Here is a 15,083-nt window from a genome sequence, read left to right as displayed (position 1 = left end):
ATTAGGCTATCGCATAGTTTACATTTTCCTGGCAGCATATCATGACACGCATGTGTACAAAAATCACTCAATAAATATTCGATTCGTCATCATTACTCCATTTGGGCCTACTCTGTAACAAATTCATAAAAAATAGGCGGCATGTATCAACACTCTCTTAATTGTCCAAGACCACCAAACCACCTGATTTTCTTACTTTAAAAACAGTCCATACGAGAGGAAAAAAAATGAGATCTTGAACTCAAGTGCTCGAAACAGTCCGAGGGCTGTTCTTGAAAGCGCATTCTCTGCTGCGCTTAGGCAGTCACAAGACCTGGACATCCATGAACAAAAACAAAGACACGACAATTAGCCGACATAGGTCAGGGTCAAGCCCATATGCCACTAAACAACTCTGCATTGAACAGGTCTTGCCATTTTGGAAACTTATTTCACCCGCCGTTGCGCGCTTCGGATGATATTTTCCCCAATGGAAATCTCAGCATTAATCCTTCCCATCCAAACTTGACATTGCAACATTGTTTTACCTAAGCAGGAATAAGAAGTGAAGTGGTGTTCTTAGCCCACTTTCAGTGATGGGTTTGGACGTAAAGGAGGGGCGCATGCCAAAGGTAGCGACCACCATGGAATAAATTAAACCAAAGATATCAACAGTTGCCTACCACCCACTCGAAATCGATTGTATTAGAAGCTCGCTGAACGTATAAAACGGGACGTATGATTTCAAGACCGGCTGCAGACAACGGAATCTTCGCTCAATAAGCTACACAACCGACAACGCCTAGAGAGATTTGATACAGACAACTCGTGTCCACTTTTCAGGACATAAGGATCCTTTAGTAACTTAAAGTAAGTTTGACTTTGTTATCCAAGTAAGTTTGAGATTGATTTCTATGTCCATGTTATTAATTTGCTTTGTATAAGTAGACTACTGTCATCATCACTTGACAGTTACTATTCATCAAAGGGCAATGGAATTACGCAGAGACTCAGATTTTTCACTTTGAAATGTATGCCAAGAGAGTTGTATGGTATGCTAAACTTTGAAATAAATGTTTTTTGTTTGGTATACATTTTAAAGTGAAACATCTTGAGTTTTTAGCATAATTCCATTATCATGGAATTGCCCCAAAGCAAATGTTCTCACACCTGTTTGAATTGAAGACACCACACCTTGTTTTATTATATTAGATCAATATATCAGCATTACTGTGGCTTTGTATAGTAGTATGACAAACACCATGTTGAGGAATTTGCAATTGTTTTGTTGGCTACATTTTTATTCCCTCTAAATGAGATTATTCGAAGTAACAAAATATCTTACTCATAGTTGCATTTATTACCGTTAATGTCATTCAGAGTACATGTTCACTTGTATGCTTCATTTAATAGACTACTTCACACTGTTTCCACCACTATTAATGTTATGCCCATCCTTTTGGGGGTGATAGAAGTATGCAGTCACTTTGCACTTACTCACACCTTGTGATTGGACACCATTTGTTTCTTTCCAGCACTGTATCTAACTTGATTTGTGTTTGCTCGTTTACCCAGTCAGAAAAGCCATGCAGGCAGAAAGGAAATGGCACATACTTTTGAGTATAATCCTTATGCTGATCACCTCGAGCCAGTGCATGGACAGCAAGGAAGTGAAGCAGAAAGGGAGAAGGACCCTGCTGGACCTTATTTTACAGGTTATCGGAGACAGCCAATCAGGGGACAAGCCTTCAGTCTCCAGGCGCTATAACAGTGGCCTCTTCCCTACAGCCCAAGAGATGAGGTTCTCCTCTCGAGAAAAGCCTTTATATGTTCCTAGGCTGGATAACAGTAGACCCATAGGTAAGCTGATAAGATTTATTTTTAGGCCATGATGAAACTGTAATCCCTATTTCACTGGGGTGTGACAGCTGCCTCTGGTCTGTATCAATATGTCTGCTACTGTTGCCTTTTGTTCATGATTACTTGTCCTTTTCCATGTAGGAAATGGCACACTTTATGATTTGAAGAGGTGAGAGCTGTCAATAAATTATGACTATTTTACAAACAAACAGTTTTTACAAATGCAATCGATGCTAGTATGCTATGTATTTATTTGGGGATGTGACAATATCAGCAATTGATTCAACAGGCTCTACATTACAATTCATTATCTGTATTTCTGTCTCTGATGTGATAGTCTATGAATTGTGAATCTATATTGCAGTTCCCTATTGGCACCCTGAAAGAGCCACAATCCATCCTCTCACTTGGCTAGTGAGGTATCGTATCACCGCATCATAACAAAAGATTATCAATGGCATCACCAACCAAGTTGCCCAGGGGCGGAGGCTCATTAGCATACTAAACTTGTGAATGATTCATTCAGTTCAGGACACATTGCGGAATCTCAAACCACGAATGATCCGCCTCCTCCAGCTTCTTGGACAGCCAGTGGTGAGCGTCACAGGGATGCATCACAGGTGACGTGAGACCAGGACACTCACGTGGCACACAGTTTAGTCAGCTGTGATCACACAGCCATTTTCACCACATTCACTGACTTCATTTCACGTGTAAGATGGAAAGACTATGTTAATGTGAAAGCCTTTTTTGCTCAAGTGGAACAATAGAATCCATGTGATTTGTGTTGGGCTTTTGGAATGTGGTCAGAAGTACTGAACGGGAAGTCTTTCATACATTTAGAGCCAATTGATTCAATTTGTCATTCTGTGCCTGGTAGAAGCATTACTCATTGCCTTTGAAAGAAATGTGCACGGCTTTGATATATCTTTGAAGTCATTGTGAGAGGAAGGGTGGTGTTACAGTGCCTTTTAAGACATTACAAAATAGCATATGCTAACTGAAACTGAGCCATACGAGTAATTCCTTAATAATAATCTGTACAATTGGGTGAGCAATGCTACACATTCCCTCAGACTGTCTGTTACCATCCAAAATATTATTATTATTTTTTTTTTTAGAAATGCTGCGTTGTTATTCTGGTCAAATGTCGCGTCGAGGGTTAGTCAGAGGCTTTATTGGGACATCCCCGCCCAATGTTGTCAAAGCAGCGTCACAGACCAACTGTGTAACAGGCAAGAGAACTACACAGGCTGCTGGCCAGACAGAGAGTACCTTGTGAGGAAGTCAAAAGGCTGCACATTAGCAAGTGGTGCGTGCGCCATTCCTTAAGACCCACAGTCACACTAGATTGTCCATGTTTTGCACGCAAGGAAGGAAAGGGAAATACCTCCTGCACACAGTTTCCGTTCTCTTTGCCAAGGTGCACTAGGTATCTCTCTTTCCTGACCATCAGGTAATTCAGACATCTCCAGCATCTCCAAGGCAATATTATTGGACTTAGGCAATAAGTTTGATGTCCTACCGGTTAGTGTTAGCATTTACCGGCCATTTGAACACTTACACAACTCACATCTGATCTGGATTGGAGCCAGGTTAAGGTTTCAGGACCCTTATTCCCCTTACGTAAATACCTATAGCCTGTTCATCTTTTTATATTGGAGTGATGAGTCGTTGTTTTCCATAGTGCCCAGTGGTATGTCGGGACTTCAAACGCATTGCCTAAGCTTACTGTAGTGGTTCGTAATTGAACCGATCATCTTCTGTGATTTCTGCATCAGAGAGTACTGTTCATTCCTCAGTCCAGTCTGGTAAAATTAGCACCGCAACTAGCTGCACGGAATTATTCTTATGACATTGATAAGCATTAGAACTGCCGGGCTATAATCTCCTTGCACTGTTAGCCTGAATGTGTCTGACACCTGTGTGCTTTGCATGTTTGGAGAGAGGATGGGCTTGGCTGAGCTACAGAATGTGTGCAATGAGCCTCCAAGCCTGTTGGCTTGTCTTCAGTTGTGAGGAAATCGGTGTATGGGTAATTCCACAGTAACAGAATGACGCTGAGGCTCCAATTTTCACTTTAAAATGTACGCCAAACAAAAACCATTGCTTGCAAAGTTAAACAAACCATCTATGCACAAGGACTGCTTCTAACCATTTCCATTGAACATTTTACAAAAACACATTTATTCAAAGAAAAGTACAGATGTAAAGCATTGCACAGTGGAATTCTGTACAGCAGAGTAGAGAATTGTTCATTTCAGTACAGTAAAGTACAGAAGGGGACAACAGAGGTCAGTACAGTACAATACAGTAAATTACACTGTACTCTACTATAGTGTCCTCTACTGTACTGTGCTATACTAAACTCTACTGTACAGTACTGTATTGTACTGACCTATACTCTACTTTTCTTTACTGTTCTGTACTCTACTGTATTGTACTGAGACAGGTTAAAGAAGGATTTATACGACCTTGAGACAATTGAGACATGGATTGTGTGTGTGTGCCATTCAGAGGGTGAATGGGCAAGACAAAAGTGCCTTTGAACGGGGTATGGTAGTAGGTGCCAGGCGCACTGGTTTGTATCAAGAACTGCACCGCTGCTGGGTTTTTCACGCTCAACAGTTTCCTGTGTATATCAACGATGGTCCACTACCCAAAGGACATCCAGCCAATTTGACACATTGGAGCATTGGAGTCAACATGGGCCAGCATCCCTGTGGAATGCTTTTGACACCTTGTATAGTCCATGCCCCAACGAATTAAGGCTGTTCTGAGGGCAACTCAATATTAGGAAGGTGTTCCTAATGTTTGGTATACTCAGTGTAAATAAAAAATCTAATCAAAATACTTAAGAACTCATAGTTGTTTTAGTCCATCAGCTCTCATCCAAGCTAGAACATGTATAGGCCTATTACTTCATAATATAAGCACAGGTGTGATGGGTCTTTGATGGTATTTACATGGCCTTACTTTAAATGTTGTAATATTTAAACATTTACCTATTACTAAAAGGTTATCTTAAAGCTGAAATCCATATAGGGGGAAACAGCACCACTATTCCCCCCTCTGCGCCATTTTAGTTTTGTTTTAGTTTTGTTGATGAAATGGAAGACAGGAGCGTCCGGCAGTGTGGTAAAAAAAACTCATCATCATGTGGTCGGTGACACTTTGCTTCTTGAAAGTCCAATATCTTGGAAAACTTTACTGCTGACATGCAAAACATTTTGGGACTGTATCAACAGTGGGACTGACGGAGAAAAGAAGAAAACAAATACATCAAACTTGTGTCTGAGTGGATTCTCCTTTTAATGCTAAGAGGTTTCACAGATGGGTTACTTTTATTTTCTTCTTCTTCTTTTTTTGTAGATATTGTCCCAAGAGATGTAAACCTGAAAGACAAGTTCATAAAGCATTTCACAGGTAAGAAAACTGATATCAAAAAAATGTTCCGTCAACATTCAATTTTGACCATTTTGTTTCTGGATCAATCTCACCTTACATCTGTGGCCATATGTTTCAAGCCTCTTCGATTTAGGAGTCTAGGATCAGGTCCCCTCTGTCCATGTACTGTCATTGGGATCTAAGAGGCCAAACTGATCCTATATCGGCACTTCTACTCTGAGAGCCTTGATACATACAGCCCTGCACACATTAGATCAGCTACAAATATTATAAATCCATGTAAAGCTATTTAGTTTGGCAGGGGAAGACTCTCGGCTCTGTGAGCTGAATCCACATTACCCCTCATTCCTGCCTCCTTAATGCCTAATCAAGTAGCTTTCCAAAGTCCAATCATGGTGTCAGAGACCCTAATTCAATGTTATCCCTAGAACTATGTTATTGCACGGGATGGGCCTCACAGATTTGCTGGAGAAGGTTGCCATTAAATGAATTTCTGATGGCCATAGGGGAGAGAAGTGAGCACATTACTCCGACAGAAACAGCCAGGGTAAAGTTGAAGGCAATGTAATGTTAAGCGGATTATTTGTCGCAGGACCTCAAAACAGACTTCAGGAATTGGTGTGAAAATCTGTTAGCCGGAGGCTTGCTAAAGGCCCAGAAGTACTTAGGAGTGATCATTAAGTCTATTGTCTGAGTCCTTTTTTTTTTACCTTTATTTAACCAGGCAAGTCAGTTAAGAACAAATTCTTATTTTCAATGACAGCCTAGGAACAGTGGGTTAACTGCCTGTTCAGGGGCAGAACGACAGATTTGTACCTTGTCAGCTTAGGGATTTGAACTTGCAACCTTCCGGTTACTAGCCCAACGCTCTAACCACTAGGCTACACTAAGATGTCATGGACCAGTAGAACAATGATTCTTGAGTCTGAGCAGAGCTATGTTTAGATTTATTTGAACATCTTGGTATATCTGCAGAAACATACATAAAATGTGATGTCATACAATTTAAAACATAAGTGAAATATATAATCAGCCTAACTAAACTCAGCAAAAAAAGAAACGTCCCTTTTTCAGGACCCTGTCTTTCAAAGATAATTCGTAAAAATCCAAATAACTTCACAGATCTTCATTGTAAAGGGTTTAAACACTGTTTCCCATGCTTTTTCAATTAACCATAAACAATTAATGAACATGCACCTGTGGAACGGTCGTTAAGACACTAAGAGCTTACAGACGGTATGCAATTAAGGTCACAGTTATGAAAACTTAGGACACTAAAGAGGCCTTTCTACTGACTCTGAAAAACATCAAAATATAGATGCCCAGGGTCCCTGCTCATCTGCGTGAATGTGCCTTAGGCATTCTGCAAGGAGGCATGAGGATTGCAGATGTGGCCAGGGCAATAAATTGCAATGTCCGTACTGTGAGATGCCTAAGACAGCGCTTACAGGGAGGCAGGACGGACAGCTGATCGTCCTCGCAGTGGCAGACCACGTGTAACAACACCTGCACAGGATTGGTACATCTGAACATCACACCTACGGGACAGGTACAGGATGGCAACAACTACCTGAGTTACACCAGGAACGCACAATCCCTCCATCAGTCCTCAGACTGTCCGCAGTAGGCTGAGAGAGGCTGGACTGAGGGCTTGTAGGCCTGTTGTAAGGCAGGTCCTCACCAGACATTACAAGCAACAACGTCACCTATGGGCACAAACCCACGGTCGCTGGAACAGACAGGACTGGCAAAAAGTGCTCTTCACTGACGAGTCGCGGTTTTGTCACACCAGGGGTGATGGTCAGATTCGCGTTAATCGTGAAAGGAATGAGCGTTACACCTGGCCCCGGATCTCTGGAGCGGGGTCTTTTTGGAGGTGGAGAGTCCGTCATGGTCTTGGGCGGTGTGTCACTGCATCATCGGACTGAGCTTGTTGTCATTGCAGGCAATCTCAACGCTGTGCATTACAGGGAAGACATCCTCCTCCCTCATGTGGTACCCTTCCTGCAGGCTCATCCTGACATGACCCTCCAGCATGACAATGCCACCAGCCATACTGCTTGTTCTGTGTGTGATTTCCTGCAAGACAGGAATGTCAGTGCTCTGTCATGGCCAGCGAAGAACCCGGATCTCAATCCCATTGATCATGTCTGGGACCTGTTGGATCGGAGGGTGAGGGCTAGGGCCATTCCCCCCAGAAATGTCCGGGAACTTGCAGATGCCTTGGTGGAAGAGTGGGGTAACATCTCACAGCAAGAACTGGCAAATCTGGTGCAGTCCATGAAGAGGAGATGCACTGTAGTACTTAATGCAGCTGGTGGCCACACCAGATACTGACTGTTACTTTTGATTTTGACCCCCCCCTCCTTTGTTCAGGGACACATTATTCAATTTCTGTTAGTCACATGTCTGTGGAACTTGTTCAGTTTATGTCTCAGTTGTTGAATCTTGTTATGTTCATTCAAATATTTACACATGTTAAGTTTGCTGAAAATAAACACAGTTGACAGTGAGAGGATGTTTCTTTTATATGGACAGTGCATCATAAATAAGTCATAAACAACGAATTGGCATACCCCTAAATCAGTAAATATGCATATCAATGTAGTTAGTGAGAGAGAGCGTCGTTTGTAATTAGCATAGTTGGAGCTCTGCCTTGGTGAAAAAAGGATATCTTGACTGCTAGATAATGCTTTGCATGCTTGTCCAAAAACATTGTTTTTCTTTTGATGACGTTGCTAATAGAAAATTAACTTCAGTTCTGTTAATAAAATGTAAAAAAATGAGGAAATGAAATGGAACACATTCATTTTTTTTTTGTTTGTTCCCTGATAAGAACCTTTCTTTTTAAGCAGGACCAGTCAAGTTCTCATCGGAATGTAGAACACATTTTCATCGACTCTATCACAACACAAGGGATTGTTCAAAACCAGCATGTATGTATTCATTTTTGATATCATAATACTGTGTGTATCTATATTTGTGATCAGTAACGTTGGGTTTCTGATAGTCATGTATACCATGTTTCTGGCTGCCTTACGACACTTTATTGTAGCCTGGTCCCAGATCTGTTTGAGCTAGAACCCAAATACTCATTATGACTGAATTGAATGCCTTGGTGACATAACATGGTGTCTTGCCCTAACGTTAGCCAAACTCTCTTCAATGACCTCACATTCACCGTTTTTTACACAAACTGAACAATAGATTCACTTGTCTTTGAACAGAAGCAATAAGTGGACACTTGAATCAAAGCCTATAACATGTCAGTGTTCCACAGCATGTGCCATTTATATAAATATCAATTTAGCGGATCTACTGAACAATCATGTTGTCATTGTAGTTTTCTTGGAAAAGGGACAGATGACATCAGATAGTAAGTAGCGAATGGCCTCAGATAGTATGTTCCCAGATTGTATGTTAGTTTCTCAGATGGCTGCCTGAACTGAACTGTCTGAGCAGCAGCCCTGCCACCATTGTGGACCAGTGAGTTAGAGCATTGAGTTTTGCTCTCTTCTTTTTTGTTTTTGTCAATAAAGCAAACCACAACAGCCTCTTAGACTACTGAAACTCAGTTTAGTGAAACACTGGTCGTACGTTACAGTGTGTTGGCTTTGCTCACCAACAACCCCTTTCCTATTGAAAAAAAAGACACATGTATCATAGAAGGCCCTCTCTCTTTAGCCTCCCTATTCCCCTGGTCTCCAGGGTGGTGCTTAGGCCAGGGAGGGAGAAATTGTGAAATACTCTCTCTTGGATGATTTTAAAACGTTGACTGGCTAGACTTGAATGTCCTTCTGATTTTTAAAATGGCATGTTTTTGTTGTTGCATATATTCGGAACAGCTGTAAAAACATATTATATTCAAAATGAAGATAAAACAGTATTGTCGCATAGGCTGGTCTAGTGGTTAATGCTACCACCTCTGGCACACATGTCGACTGTGTATGCTAGGATTCAAATCCCGAACCCCACTGCAACGCTGGCGCACACTTCTACTCTCTGAACTCCAGGCGGTGCTATGGTCAAATGACATGGAAATATAGCTCTTTGGCCACGCACACCAGTGGTGGGTTTGGCATTGAAAAAAAGAAGCAAATGCAGAAAAGTACCTCATACCTATGGTAAAAAAGTAGTGGTGCATCTTTGATGATATAGGGCTATTTTGCTTCCACTGGTCCTGTGACCCTTTTTAAGTTCAAGAGCATTATGAACTTTACCAAGTGCCAGGACATTTTAGCCAACAACCTGGTTGCCTCTGCCAGGAGGTTGACACTTGTCCGCAAATGGATCTTCTAGCAAGACAGTAACCCCAAGCACTTATCAAAATCCACAAAGAAATGGTTAATTGACAACTAAATCAACATTTTGCAATGGCCATCTCAGTAGACCCAGGTTTGATTCCAGGATGTATCACAACCGGCCATGATTGGGAGTCCCATAGGGCGGCGCACAATTGGCCCAGCGTCGTTAGGTTTTGGCCGGGGTAGGCCGTCATTGTAAATAACAATTTTGTTCTTTAACTGACTTGCCTAGTTAAATAAAGGTGAAATAAAATAAATGAATTAAAGTCTCTGGATTTGAAACCCATTGAAAACTTGTGGTTTGAATCGAGGAGTGCAGTCCATAAGTGCAGTCGAAGGACATCAAGGATCTTGAAAGATTCTGTATGGAGGAATGGTCTAAGATCACCTCCCAATGTCTTCTCCAATCTCTTTTTTTTAAGGTTCAGTGTTGTTTTCCTTGCAAGGATAGAGTGCTGGAGTACTGAAAACGGGTGGCAGTAATTTTGAACCCCTTTTGGGGATTTTTTAAATATTAAATTTTGAATTGTAAAAAATAAAAATATTTCTCTGAGCAATTGTATTAGTATAAAATAATAGAATTTCCCAATTTCTTTGAGCATACAATATAGCTCAGTATTTGTATTATTTTTATTTTTTAAAGTGATTAACTGCTTTCTTTATCATTTTACAGACTACAAAAGATGTGCAAGATTGCTAACACGGCTAGCAATGAGTCCACTCTGCACACAATTGTAGACATTGCATGTGAGTATACTTTCTTTTTAGGCGTTAAACTGTCACAGGGGTTAGATTTGCATATTTAGGCTTTATGTTGATTAGTACACTTGGTCGAGCATTGTATGACTCCTTGCTCAACAAGTAAAGATACATATAAATGATTGACATTATCTTATTTATATTGTGAATATTTAACTGTAAAGATTGACAAGGAACAATCCGGTAATACTTTCCTCGTAACTAAAAAGGGTTCCAAACGGGTTCTGTAGCTGTCCACTTAGAAGAAGAACCCTTTTTTGGTTCTAGATACACACACACAACAAAAAGGTGCTATGTATTGAAAATACATGTGTAGTGTGGATGGAGATTCACATGCTGTACAGCTCCACCAGAGTATAGTTGTTATTTGTGATACTAATCACAGGAAGAGAGAGAGAGCTATGTTGTTGCTGTGTCAACATTATTCTAATTTGTGTCTGTAACATCTGCAAGTGATCTGTAAGGCTTGAAAAAAAAACTCATGTTCACATAATCAGATCCATGTGTTGCCGGAGTTTCTGTCCGACATTCATATATTCTTAAAGATAAAGCTATTGGACCCTTTTGTCATTCCAACGGTATTCCATCGAAGAAGAGGTCCTAATGTAATATACGTTCGGCAAAATACATTTATGCTTCATTATTTATAGTCTGGCTTATTCTTTTGGAAAACTCAAAGATGAGAGCAAGTATTTGTCGAGCTGAAATCATTTTACGTTGAAGGTCATGACAAAGTTACATGTGAGCGATTAAGTTAGGGCCCGCGTATGTACAATGAGCATTGTCCTAGATGAAAAAAAGTTCAACCGTAAAAAGAGGATCATTTTGAAACGCGACCAAGTGTCTTAACAAGCTGTCAGTCACACAATGTAAGCTACTCACCACTTGGTCAGACAATGAAAAGGGAAGGACCTGGTTGTCTTGGTCCAGCTAATATGCTAGATCGTCATTGTGGTTAAGTTGATAACCCTTTGTTACACTTGTCTATTGCCTCCACCTGACGAGGCTGACGACAGCAGGGATGAGGATATCTGTGGCCTACATTTGTGGTCAGGCTCACTTAGAACTGACTCCATGTCAGTTGATGGAATCTAACGGCCTTTAAATGGTCTAACATGAATGAAGCACCCATTACAAGCACCACTTTAGTTGGAGTGTCATTGGAATTCATTTGATTGGAAAATTGAGGGGGCTGGCACATAGCAGTTTTTCCGTCTCTCCAGTCATTCAGAGAATGTGTTCTAGTCAGAACCATAATGAGAGGCCTACTGCCACTGGGGTGTCATGAGGGACTTATTAGGTGAATCATCGATTGATTCATCCAGCTCTTTAGGAAATAAGTCATGAAGTGCCCTTTAACATTTAGTCCCTAATAATCTTCATATTCTACCTCATTAAAAAAAACTATTTATTTATATATTTATATATATATATATATATATATATATTTATATATATATTATATATATATATATTATATATATATATATATATATATATATATATATTATATATATATATTATATATATATATTTATATATATATTCATAGGATCATAGGACCAGAATGTCACAGGACACGGATTGTGTCTTTCTGCTAGACGGGAGATCGTGTTGCCTATTTTATAAACTGAGAATGCAAAGAATTTAAAATTACATTCGAAAAATATGTACATGTTTGTAATTTGATTTTGCTGTGTGTTTCAGGTTCAAAATATTGAGAGGGGTCTATGTTTTGCCAAGGAAGTGCCTTCAATTTGCAGCAGTCACATTAAGAACATAGTATTGTAATTGTTTATAGTATTTTTGTTGTTGATACTGTATGTATATGAAAATGTTAACAGATTTTATTGGTTTTATGAAATAGATTAGCATTTTATTTTCATGCATCATGTATTTTTAAGAAAACCTTAATTTAATATTGAATACACCTATTTATTGAAATGTATATAATTATTCACAATAATTCTGAAATATTCAATTATTTTTCTTAAAGTTCTCATCTGATGAAGTGTGTGAATTCATCTCACTAAATATTATTTGCTTTGTCAATATTACATTTTTGAGACGGTCCCACAATGGTCGTTTCTATATGTCTTTCACTGTCATTGTCTACATTGCATTTAATTTGGCACTTGAGCGATTTCACACAATGAAAACATATTGAAGGATGACGATGGTAATAATGCACTGCAAGTACTGAACAATAAAAAAATATTCAAGCACAGCATATTTGCAATTATTATGGAAGAGCATGTTGAGGGAACAATTTCTGAGGTTTCTGCTGTTAGGACACTCAATAAGGAAGCTTCAAGCAGGGCTGTATCCCAAATGGCATCCTATTCCCTATAGTCTACTACTTTTGACCAGAACCCCATGGGCCCTGGTCAAAAGTAGAGTACGACAAAGGAAAATGTCCACCAATAGGATGATACACCATAATCCAAACATCAGCATGTGACACACACACAACTATATTTCACTCAAGAGTATGCTGTTGGGAAGACCATGAGGATTGAGAAAAGCAATCGTTCAGAGGGTTATTCCAATTCCGTCTGCACCTCATAACCCCTACATTTTCGGAAAAACAACACAAGTTTTAGGCAAAAGAGTGCATGCAAAATCCTTTCCTCAATGTCTTAGCAAAGCCTATATTGAATTTCCCAATCTGTAGCTGACTTGGTTTCAAAATCGCTGGCAAACTAAGTTTGTCCCTTGAGAACCCAAACGCATTCCAATCTTGGACTGTTGGACAACAAAGTGAAGCAATTCAAACTCGACAAAACCAAATGGACTGGAAAAGAGTCTCCTTTTTGATCCTGTTCTGTTTCAAATTGTAGGGTTCTTGACAGAATTGTTTACTTGGTCTTTGGGCCAGGATGCATCTGACCTTTATTTGAGCGTGCCTTTCACATTGACCTGCATTCACCTGGTATTAAACCTCCAGTGATATGTCTGGCAGTTACAATAACTTGACAAGTGAGATCGGTGAACAACAACAAAAAAACGTTATATTATTATGGCTCAGGAATCCATAAGTTCAGTTATCAGTAGAAAGATGGAACACCCCTCCCTTTTGGTGCATTGTGGACAATGACATGATCACTGGTATAACATGCTCTTGCAGTTGCCTGCTCAGACATCACAAGAACATTAGAAAGAACATTAGTGTTTATTTTCTTGTGTTATCCAGGATGTGGCCTCTGTAAAGGTCCTAAATGTTGGTATTGTTATTTAGGACTCTTGCACAAGAACGACAAAACAACAACAAATGAAAGGAATAGCTTGAGACTTTAGCAATTGAAGAAAAAAGAAGCTGAGACTTGTTGTCATTGGAATTTTGAATATAAATACATCTAGAAATTAAAGGGACATTGCGCCCCAAAACCAAGTTTGTCTGGTATTGCCGAGAAATTAAAACCTATTTATAGCATCTATAACAGGAATGTCCTTACAAAATAAACAGTATGATAACTTTTTTATATATTCCTATTGCTATCTTCTCCTATCGTCTCGTTCAGACACGCCTGGGGAATAGTTGATCGTCCATTGTTTTTATTAACGCTACAGCATACAATTACATTCTAGATGATTCTGTACTTCCAACGTTGTGGCAACAGTTTGAGGAAGTCCTTTTCCTGTTTCAGCATGACAATATCCCTATGCACAAAGCAAGGTCCATACAGAAATTGTTTGTCGAGATCGGTATGGAAGAACTTGACTGGCCTGCATAGAGCCCTGACCTCAACCTCATCGAACACCTTTGGAATGAATTGAATCGCTGACTGAGAGCTAGGCCTAATCGCCAAACATCAGTGCTCAAACTCACTATTGCTCTTGTGGCTGAATGGAAGCAAGTCCCCACAGAAATGTTTCAACATCTAGTGGAAAGCCTTCCCATACGAGTGGAGGCTGTTATAGCAGAAAAGGGGGGACCAACTCCATATTAATGCCCATGATTTTGGAATGAGATGTTCGACTAGCAGGTGTCCACATACTTTTGGTCATGTAGTGTATTAAAAGCTATCTATGAAAAGCTGAGAACGAACACGCACATGTAACATGTTTGGGTCTATGATGCTCACAAGCTACACAAGTCATTAGAGGGTAAAGGGTTCTTCTACATAAAGATCATAGGAAATCCCAAGACATAGTGTCTATTGTACTGTATTAAGCTCACATAGTTGCTGTCACAAACTCCAAATTCCACACAATTGGATTTTCATTTCTCAGTGAGCAAATCATTTCTCAACTTACAGGATTCATACTTAATTTGTTTGCTCTGGCCGACCTTATTTTGTTATTAACATTTGTCAATAAAACACATGAATGCAACTGTTTATGTCAAATCGTTTTGTGTTCTACTTGTAGCCCTGGTTGTCCTGAAAAGAAAATGGTGAAATACTTAATTGTGAGGCTAAATATAAGGGCTAGACATGCAGATAAATGGAAGTCAGATACATGAAAAGCCATTTTTGCTGGAATCTCGGGACCGATAGGATTAAACAAACATTTACTTGGCCAAAGATTACAACACTACAGTTCTCACGCCAGCATGTCTCTATAGACTGTTTATAATGATTCGGAACATCAGCTGGAGCATCTTAACCAAGACTAATCACTAGGCTCTCTTATGAGCAATCTCCCCTTTTTCACTATTAGATAAAGAGATATCAAACCTCTCCATCAATGACAGACGTGAAAAGAAGCCATTCTTCCACTTCATCGTAGTTTCACAACAATGAATGTGTTATACATCATCATGTGATATAG

The 15,083-nt window shown here is 39.8% G+C and overlaps 1 long non-coding RNA gene across 3 annotated transcripts; it reads left to right on the top strand.

The window, feature by feature from the left end:
* The first annotated feature begins 217 nt into the window (after positions 1–217).
* LOC112250639 lies at positions 218–12,537 on the top strand. 3 transcript variants are annotated; one of them, XR_002953553.2, is made up of 7 exons: positions 218–849; positions 1,555–1,839; positions 1,981–2,008; positions 5,212–5,265; positions 8,103–8,183; positions 10,225–10,298; positions 12,018–12,537. It is a non-coding gene; the product is annotated as an uncharacterized LOC112250639 (long non-coding RNA). The 3 variants fall into 3 exon arrangements; XR_002953554.2 differs by lacking the exon at positions 1,981–2,008 and having other exon boundaries at positions 219–849; positions 8,100–8,183; XR_002953552.2 differs by lacking the exon at positions 1,981–2,008 and having other exon boundaries at positions 225–849.
* Positions 12,538–15,083: the final 2,546 nt, after the last annotated feature.

Source organism: Oncorhynchus tshawytscha, linkage group LG05 (assembly GCF_018296145.1).
Source record: "Oncorhynchus tshawytscha isolate Ot180627B linkage group LG05, Otsh_v2.0, whole genome shotgun sequence".
NCBI lineage: Eukaryota > Metazoa > Chordata > Actinopteri > Salmoniformes > Salmonidae > Oncorhynchus > Oncorhynchus tshawytscha.
The sequence above is the reverse complement of the archived record's forward strand: the minus strand, read 5'-3'. Positions and strand labels throughout refer to the sequence as shown.